This window comes from Tamandua tetradactyla, chromosome 1 (genome assembly GCF_023851605.1).
Source record: "Tamandua tetradactyla isolate mTamTet1 chromosome 1, mTamTet1.pri, whole genome shotgun sequence".
In the NCBI taxonomy this organism is placed as follows: Eukaryota; Metazoa; Chordata; class Mammalia; order Pilosa; family Myrmecophagidae; genus Tamandua; species Tamandua tetradactyla.
This window is the reverse complement of record NC_135327.1, coordinates 169,635,657-169,652,031: the sequence shown is the minus strand read 5'-3', so window position 1 is coordinate 169,652,031 and position 16,375 is coordinate 169,635,657.

The window sequence follows — 16,375 nt, the reverse complement described above, 5'->3', positions numbered from 1 at the left end:
CACACATACTGGAGGTTTGTGGGCAACTCCTACCCCTGATTGGGCCACCCGCCTCCTTGGGAACAGTCATGGGACACCGAGAAATCCTGACAACTCCCATCTATCAGGAAGGGGTGGAAGTGGGCCAGAATGTAGGGGTAAGGCACTCAGATCAGGGAAAAGGGTTTATAGCCCAATGCAAGGGACAGACTGGGTGGCCTTAGAGGGACAAGATAAGTAACTGTAAGTAGGCAAAGAAAAGTGTCTCCCACAGGAAGTGATTGTACAACCACCCTGTCAGGACTAGTTTTTCTTCCTCTGTCCTGTTTTCTACAGATCTGACCTTCGTCTGGCTGACCGGGGCCATCATGGAAGCAGGAAATCCGACCGACTGCTGGATCTGCCATCACACCCCTAACTCCTTCTCTCCTCTTTGCTGAGTCTGGACTGACACTCAAAGAGCTTTTCACTGCCTCACACTTGAACCACCACCAGGAAGTCCTGCCTTGTGCCCATTGACTGTGCATTCTTCATCTCTACACTGCTGGACACAGTGTCAGGATGCAACAACAACTTCTGATGTAATGAAACTGGCAAATGGGTCAATCATCTTTCCAATTTATTATCTCGAGCAAAGCATGATTTGCCTGGGGTGGGGGTGCGTGATTCTGAATTCACCTCTTTTGGCAGATCATTATTGCCCTGGCTGGGAGTGAGCACCAATGAGCACATGATGTGCTCGGCTGACATTCCTCAGTTCCCAGCACAGGCCCTTCAGGCTCAGCAAAAATCATTAGACTCTCTACCCAAAGCAGGGTTTAATAATAGCACAGCCTTACACTGCCTCCTAGCCCCAGAAGGAGCTGTGTGTGCAATTTACTAACAGCTCCTGCTATGCGTGGGTTAATACCTCAGGGAGATGGAACAGGAAGCAATGAAAATCCAATGGCAAGCCTACTGGCTGCAAAGGGTAGATTGTATGGGGGACCTGCTCGGCTGTCTCCCAGGGCGCAGGCCTGCTCACCCTACTTGGAGGAATGGTATGCACAAGGAAAGCCCTCCAAATGTACTGCAGCCGCTGGTGTTCCCAAACCTTTCCCTTCAGGTCCGAGGTGGGAGGTGGGCATACATTGTGGAAGTTATTGCAGAGGAGTAGGCTAAGATTGGTTAAGAGGCCAAGGGTGGGCTGCCGCGGAGGTCACAGACACACGCTCAGTGGTCATCTCCCAGCCCTCTTCCTCCCCTCTTCTATTGTGCACAGATGTTTCAGTCTGTTTCCATTCCACAACCCCAGGGAGATGTGAGGTCTAAGGAAAAGGCTGGACCAGACCTTAAACCCAGTAACCAAGAACAGACAGGCCCAGATGCTTATCTGGCAGGGGACGGGACCCTGTGAATAAATAAATATTTCACATTCAAACAGCACAGTGTCTCCCCCTCTGATGCAAAGCGGGGCGTGGGGAGCTGCCACACACCAACCCTGACCCAGTATGGCCTCCCGGGGAGACCATTCATGATGGAAACTCTTTCTCTGCTTTTTTGGACCGTTTGCACTGCAAACGTAATACAGTGTCCATTTGCTGCAAGTTTCTGCTGTGCCTGAGCCTGTGTTCCCACGGTGCACCGTCTAGCACCTCGCTCCCCAGCTGCAAGGCTCGCACACTGTGAGGTAGAGGTGCCATGGGCTGCAGGCTGCGCTGGCTCAGGCAGGGAAGACAGGAAGGAAGGCAGGGGCCATTCCTCAAGTCAGCCTGTCAGCCTGGGCCCAGGTAGGACACGAGGTCACCGGTAAGCATGTATCAAGCCCAGACAGTGCACACCTGCCACTGTTCTAGATGAATAAAACAGTCGCTGCCCTTGAGAGACTCTCCACCCGCTGGGAAGTCAGACAAGGAAACCACTTCCCTCTACAGTGTGGGAAGTACTAGAGCAATGCCAGCCGAGGGCATCCCCAACCTGCAGCGGCCCAAGTCCTGTTCTAAGATCTTACTCTTCAACCCTCACTGTTTGGGAGGTGCCTAAATTAGTCCTGTTTCTCAGTGTAACTGGGAGGGAAAGAGTTGAGTAACTTGCCCCCAATCCCCCAGCTGGTTGACTACCAGTCCGGGGTCCCCTCCTCACCGCAGAGGTGGGGCCCTAACCCAGACCCGGCTGAGGGGGAGCCGTAGGGAGGCCTCCCGTGTCTGAGGGGAGGGGGCTGTCCTAGGGGAGGGGGGTCCCCGGAGAGCTTGAAACACAGTGCCCTGCCCAGGTGCCATCTCACTTTCCCTCTGGCTCCGCGGCGTTTTCCTTCACCTGAAACAATCTCAGGAAAATTCCCTGTAGCCTGGGTCCATTCTAGAGCAGAAGCAGGGAACCCAGGGCCTGTGAGCACCCTCTCCTTGGGCCACCCTTCAATCACGGCTTCCCGCACAGAGCCTGGACCGCGCCTCGGCAATGCACTGAGCTGTTCTCCCCGAAGGCCCCTTCAAACATGTAAATACACGGGGATGGAATAATAAATTAAAATTTTAATCTCTCGATGTAACTGAATTTCTATCTCATACATTCAACAAAAAACTCGCTAAGGGCCTGCGGTGCTTCAGAGGTAAAGGCCACTCCTAAGGCCTGCGGTGTGCAGGGGGCCACGGGGCGGGCAGCAGGTCGCCTCTGGGGTCCACCCGCCGCAGTCGCGTACACAGACTGCCCGCGGGGGGCAGCGCCGCAGACGCCGAGCTCGCGCGCCCCCTCGTGGGGCCTCCGGGCACTGCGCAGCGCCCGTCCCAGATCCGGAATAACTCGGGCGCCTGGAGGAGGCAATCACCTGGGCAGAGCAGGACGGACAGACACCTCTCCTATCAGAGAGGAGAGGAGGGGAGCCCCTCCAGAGTAAACATCTCACAGCCTGCTCCTGGCCTGAGGAGGTTCCAGGAGGAGCTTGTGTTCCTTCTGAAGGCAGGATCTTGGGAGGGGGGCTTTTCCAAATATGATCTCAAAATGAGGTTTCTGCTTTCAGGGTCTCACTCCCTCATTCCCTTTGAGTCTCTCTCTCCACCCTCTCCCTCTCCTTCTTCCTCCCTTCAATACTCTCTTTCTCTCTTCCTCTTTCTCTCTCATGTTTAGGGAAGGAGCCTTTCCTTCTAGGAACTACAAAATGGAAGGAGAATAAGGATGGACTACTTCAGATGGTCAGTTGGCCTCTTAAGACTCAAACTAAAAGTAATCATGGATGAGGGTAAAGCTTTATAGTCAGGAGGATGCCATGGTGGTGGGTTCCGTAGCAGGGAAACCACCTTGGTCGACGTCCTCCCAAACCCGCCAGTGTCTGTTGCATCCATGATTTACATGGGGGCTGAGGCACCTTTGGAGGAAAATCAACTTGACCCTGTCCATTCTGGGACTGAGCTTGGCAGAGGGACTGCTGGATGGAGACCACACTCTAGGCAGGAAATATAAGTCCTGGAAACACAGTTCTGTCTAAGAGAGAAGGGAGTTGGGTGAGCAAGCCAGCCTCAGCCATGGGCTTGAGCACCAGAATGGAGCTGCATGGCAGTTTAAGCTAAAACTTATCTTGCTTCAGGCACCCTGGGGGTTTGGGGGTGTCCTGGAAGAACTAGGGCTTTGGAAAGAGCTATTCACTGACCCTGTAATTCCTCAGAACCCAAGCCATCCGAGAGAAGGAACGTTTCCCCATCCTACCTCTGAGAGCCTCATGGGTCTATGAGGGGGCTTTCGGGCACCTTGGTTGCTGCAGCTCAGCCCAGGGGCAGCTCTGCACAGTTGTCAGGCCAGCAGCTGCAGAGCCCTAGCATCGCCAGCAGGGACCAAGGAGACGACTGCAGTGGTCTGGTTCAAATAGAATCAGCAGTGGCAGGAGCTCAGGCTGGGGGGAGCTGTGGCTAGATTCAGAGCAAAGAGAAACTGATGGCTAAGACTGATTGACCAGCCCATCGAGTCTACTCTTAAATACATGCCTTAAAAAAACTCACATCAACTTTTGTTATATGTGCACCGGGAGAAGAATATGTGACAATAGTAGAATGTATAAGTAAACAGTGGTCTATTCATACAGTGGAATACTAAATAGCAAGGAGATTGAATGAATCCCTGCTACCAGCATCAACACGGAATTTCAAAAGCATGACGCTGAGTCTCAGAAGACTACACAGAGTATTTTTCCTTTTATATAAAACTCAAAAGCTTGCAAAACTAGATACTATACTGTTTAGCGACAGATGTACATAGGCAAGACTATCGAGAAAAGCAAGGAAATAACTCCAAATTCAGGATAGCGGTTACTATTGGGAAGGTAGGGGCATGAGATTGGGCAAGAGAAAAGGGCACAAATGAGCTTCTAAGGTGCTGATAATATCCGATTTCTAAATCTAGGTTGTAGGCACATGGTGTAGATTTAAAAATTATAACTAGTCTTTAAATTGAATGTATGTCTTAGATACACCCTTCTGCAAGTGTGATATAATTCACAATTTTTTTTGTTTGTTTTTTAAAAAGTGATTTTTTCCCCCACCCAGATCTTGGTTGCTAATCCCATTCTTCAAGGAAAGAAATCGGGCTCCTTGAAGAAAGGGCTGATTCCAGGCCTGGGCCAGGAAGTATACAAAATAAGCCCGCAGCCTCCTGTATTTTCAGAAAATAAGGAAGTGCTCAAAACAAACAAACTAAACCAAACCAAATCCAAACCAACCCCCAAAATCACCCCCCCCAGCCAAAAAAAAAAAAAAGAAAAAAACCCACAGTGATGAAGGACTGGCAAAAGAGCACAGGAGCCAATGGTAAGAGCTCCCAAAGGCCAAAACTGTAACAATTTGAGCAACCAAATAAAGTAGTATTCGATTATAAACCGAAGCATAAAATAAATGTCCATGAATCCATACCTATATAAATAAATGATTGACTAAATTAATAAATGGGGAAGAAGAGACAAATCTCCTGTGCAGAAGATATTATTCGAGGAAACTGGGCAATGGGGGTGTGAGAGCTCTCTGTACTGTTTCTTACATGTGAATCTACAATTATTTTATTAAAAAAAAAAAAAAAAAGGACCAATCTAAAACCCACAGACAGCTCTAGGGTGGAGGTGGGATGGGGGTAATCAGCAATGAGATTTTTAACTCATTCCGGAAGACAGAAAGCAAATGGAAGTGCGGAGCCGCGGCGGCCCGACGCCCCTCTCCCCGACGAGTGGCGGTAGCAGCGGGCGGACTTCCCGGGGCTCTGGGCTCCGGGCAGCCGGCGGCGGGGCTGGGGCAGGAGGGATGGGAGGCAGAAAACTGAGGTCTATTCTAAGAAGAGTGATACAAGGTCACCCCTGCCCCCAAAGCACCCTCCAGTACACACCCAGTACACGCCCGCCTCCAGCCCAGCCTTTAAAAAGATGCAACAAAACAAAACCAAAAAGCCTACAAGGATTTATTCTAGAATAATTGATAACCTGCCTGAGATGAGCAGGGTTCTGCTGAGTACGGCTCTCCTCATTCAGGTTGAAGAGTTGCCTCCTGCTCCCACCCCCACCCCCACCGCCAAAAAAACCAAAAGAGCCTAAGAATGGAAAAGCCCCACCCACTTACCCAGAACTTTTCCAATCAAGAGACCAATGTGTGCACCTGAATTTACTCACAAAATAACAGAAAAGAAAACCATTCTGACCGCTCAGCCCTTTATTCTGAAGTATGAACAACCAACCGTATTTCACTAGACTTCTGAGGGAACAAACAGCGCAAATGAAAATGATTAAAACAAACCAACCAATCTCACAGGAAATAAAGATAATTTGAGAAACGTTAGAAAAACTTTTAATGAAGAAAAAACTCTAATTAGTATCCTAGAAAGATTCAACCATAAAACAAGAACAGAATGCTATAAAAGGAACAGAAAAACAAGAGTTTAGGAAATTAAAGATACGATTGCAAAATTAAAAGTAGGCAATCCGTCCAGCTCCCGGACCTCTCATTCTTTTGCCTCTTCTCCAGTGATTCCCACCCACCTAAGCCACCCACTCCGTGATCATATCACAGCCTATGTCCTTAGCGGGTCCCATGTCCCTCTAAAATTTCCATTTAGGCATGCCACTCACTCATCACCACCTTTATTTTGAGCAAATTCCCTCCTCTGTGTTTCCCAACATGATATGATCATTCCATCCTTACGATCATCTCTCCCTTTCTTTGCGTCTCTCTCTCATAGCATTCTCCTGGCCACATTCCATCTTTGACTATTCCCAGTTCTCCAAGGCTCTCCCTCTTCCTCACCTGAGCAGCTGAAAGGAGATGACTGTTCACACATTAAATTCACAAACACAGCCTCCAGACAGAGGCTCACTAACTCCTGGCATTGTCAACATTTCCTGTTCAATTCACTTTTTCACTCTCCTAGCTAAACATTTCACACCTCCTTGCATCTCCTAAAATCTCCAATACTTACTCGCTTTTACTGACGGATTGCCCCTGTTTCTTATTTCGCTGAGAAACTGCAATCAATCCTCACTCCCTCCTCTCCATCTACAGGGCCTCTTGCACAGCTACCCCTGTTGCCTGCTTTTCCTCCCGTTACAAGAAGTGGGGCCGCCCCTCATCTGTATCTGTGTTTATTCCATCCTCACTTGCCAAGGACTTCTGCCTGCAGTTATGCCCTCTTCACGCCTTCATCAGACCTCAGGTTTTTTCTCTCTACTAAATCCTTCCTGTTAACATACAAATACACCATGACAGTAGTCATTAAAACACACACACACTTCACACCTACAAGGATGGCGGTGGTTTAAAAAGCAGATGGAAAATAATAAGTGTTGATGAAGATATAGAGAGATTGGAACCCTCATTGCTGGTGGTTCAGCTCGGCAGTGCCTCAAAAAAGTTAAACATGGAATTCCCATATGAGCCAGCAATTACTCCCAGGTATATACTCCAAAGATTTGAAGTATTCGAACAAATGCTTTTACATGCATGTTCTTAGCAGCACTACTCACGGCAGCCAGAAGGTGGAAACAACCCAAATGCCCATCAGAGGGTATGAATAAAATGTGGTTTATCGGTGCAGTGCAAGATTGTTTGGTCATAAAAGGGAGTAAGGGCTGATATAGACTACATCGTAGGTGAACCTTGAAAGCATTATGCTAAATGAAAAAAAAACAGACACAGGCCACATATTGTATGATTCCTCTTATATGAAATGTCCAGAATAGACAAATCCATAGAGACGAAAGCAGATTGGTGGTTGCTAGGGGCTGGGGGAGGGGAGAATGGAGTGTAACTGCTTAGTTGATTGGGGTTTATTTTGGGAACCATGAAAATTTTTGGAACTAGATAGAGGTGACGTGGTACTGCCTTGTGACTGTACTAAAACCCACTGAATTGTATGCCTTAAAATGGATAATTTTATGTTGTGTGAATTTCACCTTAATAAAATAAAAGACCCCCATATCCCTGGCTAGTCATGACCCCATTTCTCTGATGCCTTCTACAGCAAAACTCATTAAAAGACCCATCTACAGTGCCTATCTCCACTGCTTCTTTCTGCATTTCATCTTCTCTTTTACTTTTATTATGAAAAATATTAAACATTCACAAAAGTGAGAGAATAGTATAATGAGCTCCCAAATACTCATCGCCCAGATTTAATCTTTATCAAAGGTTTTTCTCTATTTGATTCATCTAGCCTTTTTTTTCTGAAGTATTTTAAAGCCAGTCTCATATCATTTCACTTCCAGGTGCTTCAAAATGCTTCTCAAAAGAAAAAAAAAGTACAATTTCTTACATCACCACAATGGCTTTCACACTTAGAATATTAGCAATAATTGCTTAATAACATCTAATACTCAGTACATGTTCAGATTTCCCTGGATATCTTTATAATGCCTTTTCAGAGCTGGTTTATTGAAATCAAGATAGAATATTGGTTGTTATGCCTCTTAAGTCTCTTCCAGTTTGGAGCACTGACACCCCACACCCTTCTCTCCTTATATTTCTCATCTCCTTGACACGTTGAAGGAACCCAGTCAGCTCTCCTACTGACGCCCCACTTTCTGAATTTGTCTGTTGGCTTCCTCGTCGACGTACTCTTTCTTGTATTGTTATTCATTTGTTTTTCTTTTTAAACATTTTAAAGAAACATGCAAGAACAGTATATTCCCTTTTTCTTGAACTATTTTAGTGTAAGCTGTTGACATGATGCCTTATCACCAAGAATACTTGAGTGTGCTTTTCCTCCAAACTTGGATATCCTAATAATCTCAATGTACCAACAAAATGAGGATATTAACATTGATACATGACCACCTTCTAATTTGCACACTCCATTCAAATTTCATGAATTGTCTCATCAATGCCTTGTATACTAGAGGCATTCAACCCAGGACCACATGACTCACTTAGCTCTCTAGTCTCCTTCAGTCTAGAACAGTTTTTCAGTCTTTTCGTAACTTGAAGGACCTTGACAGTTTTGAAAGTTGCAGGCCAGTTATTTTGAAGAATGTTCCTCAATTTGGGTTTGTCTGGTGCTTCCCGATGGTTCTATTCGGGTTATGCACCTTTGGCGGGAGTCATAAAAGTGACGTTCATTCTTCTCATTGACTCCTGGCAGGGGGTACATGGTTTCAATTTGTCCCATCAGTGATGATGTTAACCTTGTTAGTTGACTGAGGTTGTGTCTGCCAGATTTTACACTGAGGAACCACTCAACTCCTTGGTAATCAATACATATTTTGAAGCTCTGTCATATTCTGTTACTCTTCAAACTTTCACTTGCTAGTTTAACATCCATTGATTATTTCTTGGCTGAGTTCATTATGACACTGAGGGTTGCTAAATCTTCTAATTCCATCAGTCCTTTTGTATTTATTAGTTTGCATTCTATTATAAGGAAAAGCTTTGTCCTTCCTTCCTTCCCTTCCCTATAGGCTCATGGATTTCTATTTTATTCCGGGATTATAGTGTGATTGTCATTTAATGCTCAAGTAGCCCTAGATTTAACCAGTGAGAACCCCTTCAAGTTGTCTTCTGTGCCATTCTGTCATGATCTGGCCATTCTTTGAGCACTTTCTTACTTCTTTGTACAACAATATGTTTCAGGCTTATCTTGTACTTTTACTGCCCTGGCCTTGGAATCGGCCATTTCTCCAAGGAACCGTGGTTCCTTTTGGGGAACAATGGTACACTTGGTTTGCCGTTTGCTATGGTATGTTGCTGCTTCCAGGCCCCATCACTGCGATAAATATAGCAAACTTTCTCTCTATACAAAGTCTCATTTACATTTATTTCTTTGTCTATCCACATATACTGAAAGCCATTAGTTCATACTGATATTTCCAATTCCAGTGTGATATCATAGAATTCTTGATTTTCTCCTTTTCATATTTATAACTCCTTTCTCCTGTGGTGACAGCCTTGAATCCATTACCCTTCTTTTAGTTTGCTAAGGCTGCTGTAATGCAATACATCTGAGATGGATTGGCTTTTACAAAAGGGATTTAGTTAGTTACAAATCTGTGATTTGGGAAGGCATAGTCAATGTTTGCTGGGCTTAGCTCCTGGCTTCTGGGTTCAGATGGCTTTCCCTGGGGCAGTTCCTTCTGGATCTCCAAATATCTGGGTCTGAGCCAGCTCTGAGCTCCTCTCTTCTGATTCCTTCTTTTTTATTGTTAATATTATTTTTTGTATATTCACCATCATGATCATTTCTTAGAACATTTGCATCGATTCAGAAAAAGAAATAAAAAGAAAACAAAAAAATTCATGCATACCATACCCCGCACCCCTCCCTTTCATCAATCACTAGCATTTCAATCTACTAAATTTATTTTATCATTTGTTCTCCCTATTATTTATTTATTTTTATTCCATATGTTCTACTCATCTGTTGACGAGGTAGATAAAAGGAGCATCAGACACAAGGTTTTCACAATCACACAGTCACACCGTGAAAGCTACATCATTATACAATCATCTTCAAGAAACATGGCCACTGGAACACAGCTCTACATTTTCAGACAGTTCCCTCCAGCCTCTCCATTATACCTCAACTAAAAAGGTGATATCTATATAATGTGCAAAAATAACCTCCAGGACAACCTCCCTATTCCACTTGGAAACTCTCAGCCATTGACATTTGGTCCCATTTCGCCCTTTTGGTTGGGAAGTTTTTCTCAATCCATTGATGTTGAGTCCCAGCTCATTCTAGGATTTCTGTCCCACGCTGGCAGGAAGGTCCACACCCCTGGGTGACTCCTCTTCTTAAGCCTCATTCATTGTGGAAGGCACTTCCCTTAGCCGACTGCAGGTATAATCAGCCATAGATGAATTTCACATGCCGATGATTTAAGCCCACAGCAACAGAACTGGACACCATTACATGGCAAGTTGACACTGAGCCGAACTACTACAACTTTCAAAATGTTTATTTAGTCAGTCCCCATATGTAATCAATCTTCTATGGATGCTGCCACCACAGCCACCTGTGTGAATGCCCTCCCTTCCCCACTTGGGCTCATACTCCCTGCCCCAGGCTGCCCCCTCACTCCCATCCTTAGATGCTTACATGGCCCAGCCCTACCTAATGCTTTTTGTACTGAATTATTCAGGAATGAAGGATAGAAAAAAAGGTAGAAAAAATGAAAGAAGGAAGGATCCATTAAGTTTTTAATCTAATCAGTAAATAATACAAGGTCACCAACTACTTTTCCATGGTCAGTTCTCTCCATCCTCATCTTTCCTTGCTCTCTCAACAGCTTTGGGTATGGTTGTCTAACCATCCCGATTCTCTTTTACTTTACTGGCCAGCTCTTCCTTGTTTTCCCTCTAAATGTTGGTGGACCCCGGGGCTCGTGCTCAGACCTCCTTGCTTTCTTTCCTCACCCACTGGATGATTTCATATAGTCTCAAGCATGCTACATGCCAGGGTCTTCCAAATACTTATTCCCAGTCCCAGTCTCTCCCCTAACTCCAGACACAAATATCCAATGGCCTGTTCTACCTGCACAGCTAATAGGCATCTCAAAATTAATATATCAGAAACCAAAATCCTAATTTTTCTTCCCAAAAATGCTCCTTCTCCATTATTTCCCATTTAAGAAAATGACACCTTCATCCATCCAGTGGCTCAATAGCTTTATTTCTCTGGCTCTCTAATCTATGTCTGATCCAGCAGCATATTCTGTGAGGAATACCTTCAAAATGTTCTCTAAAACCAATACTTCTCAGAAAATCCACCCCTACCCTCCAGGCTAAGTCACCACATTTCCCTCGGGTCTCTGCCGTAGCCTCCTACCTATGTTCTCTTTGCTTCCCCATGGCTCAGTCTCCACACAGCAGCTGAGATGATGCTGTTAAAAGGTAAATCCCACTTCTACTTCCTGTAAAATAAAAGATAAATTCATTTCAAATTTAAGACTAAATGAAAAAGATAAAAAATAATAATCATGTAAATGAGAAAAGAGAACAAAATAAAACAGAAATAAGATGATTTTTAAAATTAGCTTAATTAAGACCAAAGGTAATAGTGGAGTGAAAAGGAGAAGGTAGGGTTTAACAAATGAGTATGGCTGCTGAATCATTATATTCATGTTTCTTTTAGCCTCCAGTATCTTAGGGACACTAGAAACAAAAACCTAAAATTGTGGAACTATAACCCATACTAAGCTCTGAAATCTGTTCTACAACTAATTGTTGTGCTGTGCTTTGAAATTTATTGCTTTTTTTGTATATATGTTATTTTTCACAAAAAAGGGGGGGGAAAGTCGATTGTGATAATAAATGCCTAGCTAAAACAATATTTCATCTGAACAATCTTATGGTATTATTCCAAATTCATAAACTACTGTATTTCCATATGCATAAGTATAGCAAAAGGACTAGAAGGAAATAAAATAAAAATAGTTTTATTATTATTGCCTCAAAAATACACTACAAATGAATTAAAGAACTAAATGTGAAAAAGCAAAACGTTAACATAATTAAAATAAACTACAGGCAGCCATCTTTTTTACTTTGGGGTACAGAAGGCTTATTTAAACAAAAAGCAGAGTCTATAAATCAAAACAAAGCAGATGACTGATAAATTTTACAAATGAAAATTTAAAATTCTTATAGGGTGAAAGATACCATAAACAAATTAAAAGACAATCACAATGCTGAGGGTAAATATTTTAAATATATATAAAAGGAATTTAAATCATATAAGAACATCCACAAATCAACAGGGAAAAAGAAAAACAATCCAATAGAAATAATAAGTAATAATTAGTACACAGCCCACAAGAGAAAATATAATTGGCCAATAAACATAAAAAAAGATACTCAACACCAGGAGTAATCAAAGAAATGCAAATCAAAACTCCAAGGAAATACTACTTTTTTAGGCACTAGCTTGGTAAAAAAAAAAAAGAAGTTAAAAGTAAATAATATCAAATGCTAGTGAAGCTGTAGGGAAACGGGCATGCTCAGATAACTGCTGGGGGAGAGGGTGTTAACTGTACAGCCATCCTGAAGAGTGATTTGATAGTATGTATTCCAGACAAAAAAACCTGCACATCCTGTGATCTGGTGATTAAGCTTCTGGGTGTCAGTGATAGAGAAAACGCACAGAGTCATGCACAAGAATGATTATTGTGGTATTTGCAAGATAGGATAATGGATAAATAAAATGAAGCATATTATCTGAATAGAAGTTATGCTACAGTCAAAAAGAACAAACTAGGTTTAAATGTACCAGTGTGTATAGATGTCAAAAATCTCACTGAATGAAAAAGCCAGTTGCAGAATATATATGACACCATGTACATTAAAAAAAAAAACAAAAAACCACACACCCCAAACAGTACTCTGTATTTTCTGTGGGTATATCTACAAGGAACTTAAAGTATAACAAAAATAATCTGAAGGATCCACACCAAAATCTTAACAGATGGAATAGTTGGGTATGGGGAGTTTTTAAGAGGAATAGATTCATGTACTAATGGCTTGACTTATAGTTGAAATTAATTTGAATAGATATATGAATTTATATCAGAATGACTCGCACATTGTCCATAGCTTGTTGTGCATAATTTTGTTTGATTGTATAGTAAACCACCTATTGTTCTCATTTCGGTAGTTTTCAGTGAGTCCTTCTGCAGTCTTCATAAAGACCTGGGCCCCATGTGACTGCTGAAAGGATTCCCATCCCAGAGTAGGCAAAGCCGGGAAGCAGGGTCCTTGGCGACCTCTGATGTGACAATCACACATTCTAAGATCACTGCCCCAACTGGACTTCAGGCCCATCTTTTCCATTAATGTCCACAAAAATAATCTGAAGGATCCACACCAAAATCTTAACACAGATGGGAGCCCAAGGAAGAGCAAGGGTCTGCAGGGACAGGGTGGGGAGGAAGATGGCTCCAGGGGTTGGGGGATGGCAGGAATGAGGGAGGGAAGGAAGGAGGTTGCCTCTAACCTGAGAGCTCCAGGAGGTGGAGGTCAGCCTGGACGACTCGTTTGTCCCCAGCTCCTGGCACAGGCTGCACACACCAGAGATGCTCCAGATGTATGCATAGACTGAATGAATGAAATGAAGAAAACGGACACGAGAAGAGGAGGCATTCCCTGAAGGGGTGCCCCTTGCAGAATGAAAGTCACAGGGACCAAGAGAAGCTCTGCTCACTCTCTCTCTAGTTCCTAATTCTCCCTGCTGCTTGGAGAGGCAAGCTGAGAGCCAGATGCTGTCCCTAAGTGAAGACAGCCCAGGAACCCCTCTGGCTGTTGCCCCTCCTGCCCATTCCCTGCCTCAGTCAAGCCAGGATGGTCAAGTGACCACAGAGCTTAGTAGAGGCCAGCACCTCTCACATCTTCCCCTACAGTGGGCTCCAGGTATAAGCCTTGAAAGGAGTCAGGCTCCCCAGGCCATCTGCCACCCCAAACCCTTTGTCTCCCTGGCCCACCACCTCAGCCGATCCCTGGCAGGCTTAATTAACTTCAAGAGACACTCAATAGCCTTGGGTGATAGGAGCCTATAAAACGGCAAACTCTGATTAAAAATAATAATGAGAATGCCTATTGTCCATTAGCCTGTGCCTGAGCCCTTAATGAGGGTTAATTAATAAATCAGCCTCCTTGCAGCTGGGGAGGGTTTTCGGCACCCTTCTAGAAGCTGGGGGAGGGAGTGAGGAACTGGCACGGGAGGCAGGGCTTTGCTGGCTCATCCTGGACCTTTGTAGTCGCTGGGTCAGCAGAAGCGAGCTCCTGCCCAGCCCCGAGCAGTGCCCACTCTAGGGGGCCCACTGGCTGTGTGATTTGGGGAGGTCGCACCCCTCCCAGGGCCTCAACTTCCTCATTTGTAAAATTTAGAGATAGGAATGATTGCTTTCCAGCAATATTTATGGCTGAAGGAGCAGGTGATGACAGTGGTGGCCCGAGGACTGGATCTACTGGTCCACGCCACCTCCCCGCACAGCAGGGCAGGGGTGGTGGACAGGAAGAGGAGGGAGCCCCATGGTCCCGAGCCTGCTCCTGCCCTGCAATGAGACCCTGGCTTGTTACCCCATTCTTGGCCCTCGATGCACTCAGTTTGGGAATCGGGAATTTCAGGACTTTCCAAGGATTCCAGCCTGGGGTGGGTGGTGTGGGGGTCACAGAGGGACTGTGAGGCTGGTTCTCACTCAGGAGCGGCTGGACGATCCAGGACGAAAGGGCACAGCCTCTGGGCACGTCAGTTTTGCTCACCCGTAAATATTGTAAAACATCGCACATTAAAATAAACATGAATATATTGTGGGGCAGAATGTGAAATGTGCATGCATTTTTTCACTCAAAACTGGGACTGGAAAGAAATCCTAGGCTTGTGGCAAATTTTCTTCCACCGCCAGACCCTGGGGTGGGGGGAGATTTGAAGGGACGCTGGAAGAAGCACAAACTCCTGAATCACCAGCCTAGCCTGGAATCTTGTTTGCCTGGACTCTGAGGTGCCCCGGGCAGTCTCAGGGTGGGGGTGGGGTGGTGGCATGGGGGGGAGGAGCTCTGACAGCAGAAGGGCTGGCTGTGTCCACGACCCCACTCTAATTTAGGCTGGAGAAGCCCTAAGCCCCATAGCCAATCAGAGATGCACATCCTTACGCCAAAGGAGCTGGAGCAGGGGGCTGCTGTCCTGAGTTCAAGTCTCAAACCTTCGCCTGAGACCTAATGTGGAGGTTCAGGCAGGTGAAGGAGGCAGAGGAGGGCGTGCTCAGCTTTGCACCTCTGGCCCCCTGCACTCTCCCCAGCACCTTCCCCAACCAGGAAAGGTCAGCAGAGGCAGCAGTCACGGGAGGGCAGGGGGGTAGCTCCAGGGGTAGCCCCCAACGTTGGCTCTTTGGGGGAGCTGCCAGGAAGTGCCAGAATCCACCACCAGCGTCTGTCCCCTGCAGCCGGAAGCACTTTGCAATAATTTGGCCTGAGAGATGAGTGCCGGAAAGCTGCCCGTTTAATTTAATTTATTTCAATTTAATTTTAATTTAAGCTATTCCACACTTGCTCCCCCAGCTATCTTCTTTTGCTCCTGAGGTTGTTAAATTATTGCAGCTTGGGAAGAAAAGGAAGATGGAAAATGGTCAAAGGGCCCAGAGGAGCCCAGCCTCAGCCCCAAGGCCTCTCGCACCAGCCGTGGGGCACCCCCTAGGGATTCGCAGTGCCAGGATCAGAGGGGCTGTCTCCCACCACAGTGGAGAACACTAATAATACAATTTAGTGAGCATTTGCTTTGTGCCAAGCCCTATTACCTCATTTATTCCTCACCACCACCCCCTGCTCGGGCAGAGGACTCACCCATTTCTCAGACGAGCAGCTCAAGGCTCTGTAGAGAGAGCTGATACATGGCGCCTTGTGGGAGCACATGTTCAGGCACAAGGACTTTCAGCAAATGATTGCTTTGGTACTGATGCAGCACAAAGCGTCCAAAAGATCGGGGGAGAGAGCCCATGGGGGGCGGTCTCCCCCAGGGAGGCCAACTGCTCCGGTCAGGGTTGGTGGAGGGCAGCCCCACGTGGTCCACCTTGGAGCAACGAATCTACACTGCCCCAGGGTAGGGTACTTATACAACCCCAGGGGGAGGGGCCCTGCTACTGAGAGTACTCGTCCCATTGTACAGCTGGAGCTGCTTGTTCCTGGCTTCCAGGTTTAAGCTTGATCAGGTATTTTCCTTAGACCTAACATCTCCCCCAGGCAGTGGAAGGGAAACAGATGGAAACATCTGCACATGATAGAAAAGGAGTAGGGTAGGTGAGGGCTAGGAGATGGCTACTAGGTTGTCCCTGACTTCCCCAACGGGCCCTGAGGTCATATTTTGGCCACAGATACCCCAACCTCTGAGTGCAGGGTGGAGAGGGAAGACTTGAGAAAGTGGGCATTAAATCCTGCCCAGTCACATGAGAAGGATGGAGGGCGGGGACGGTGGGTGC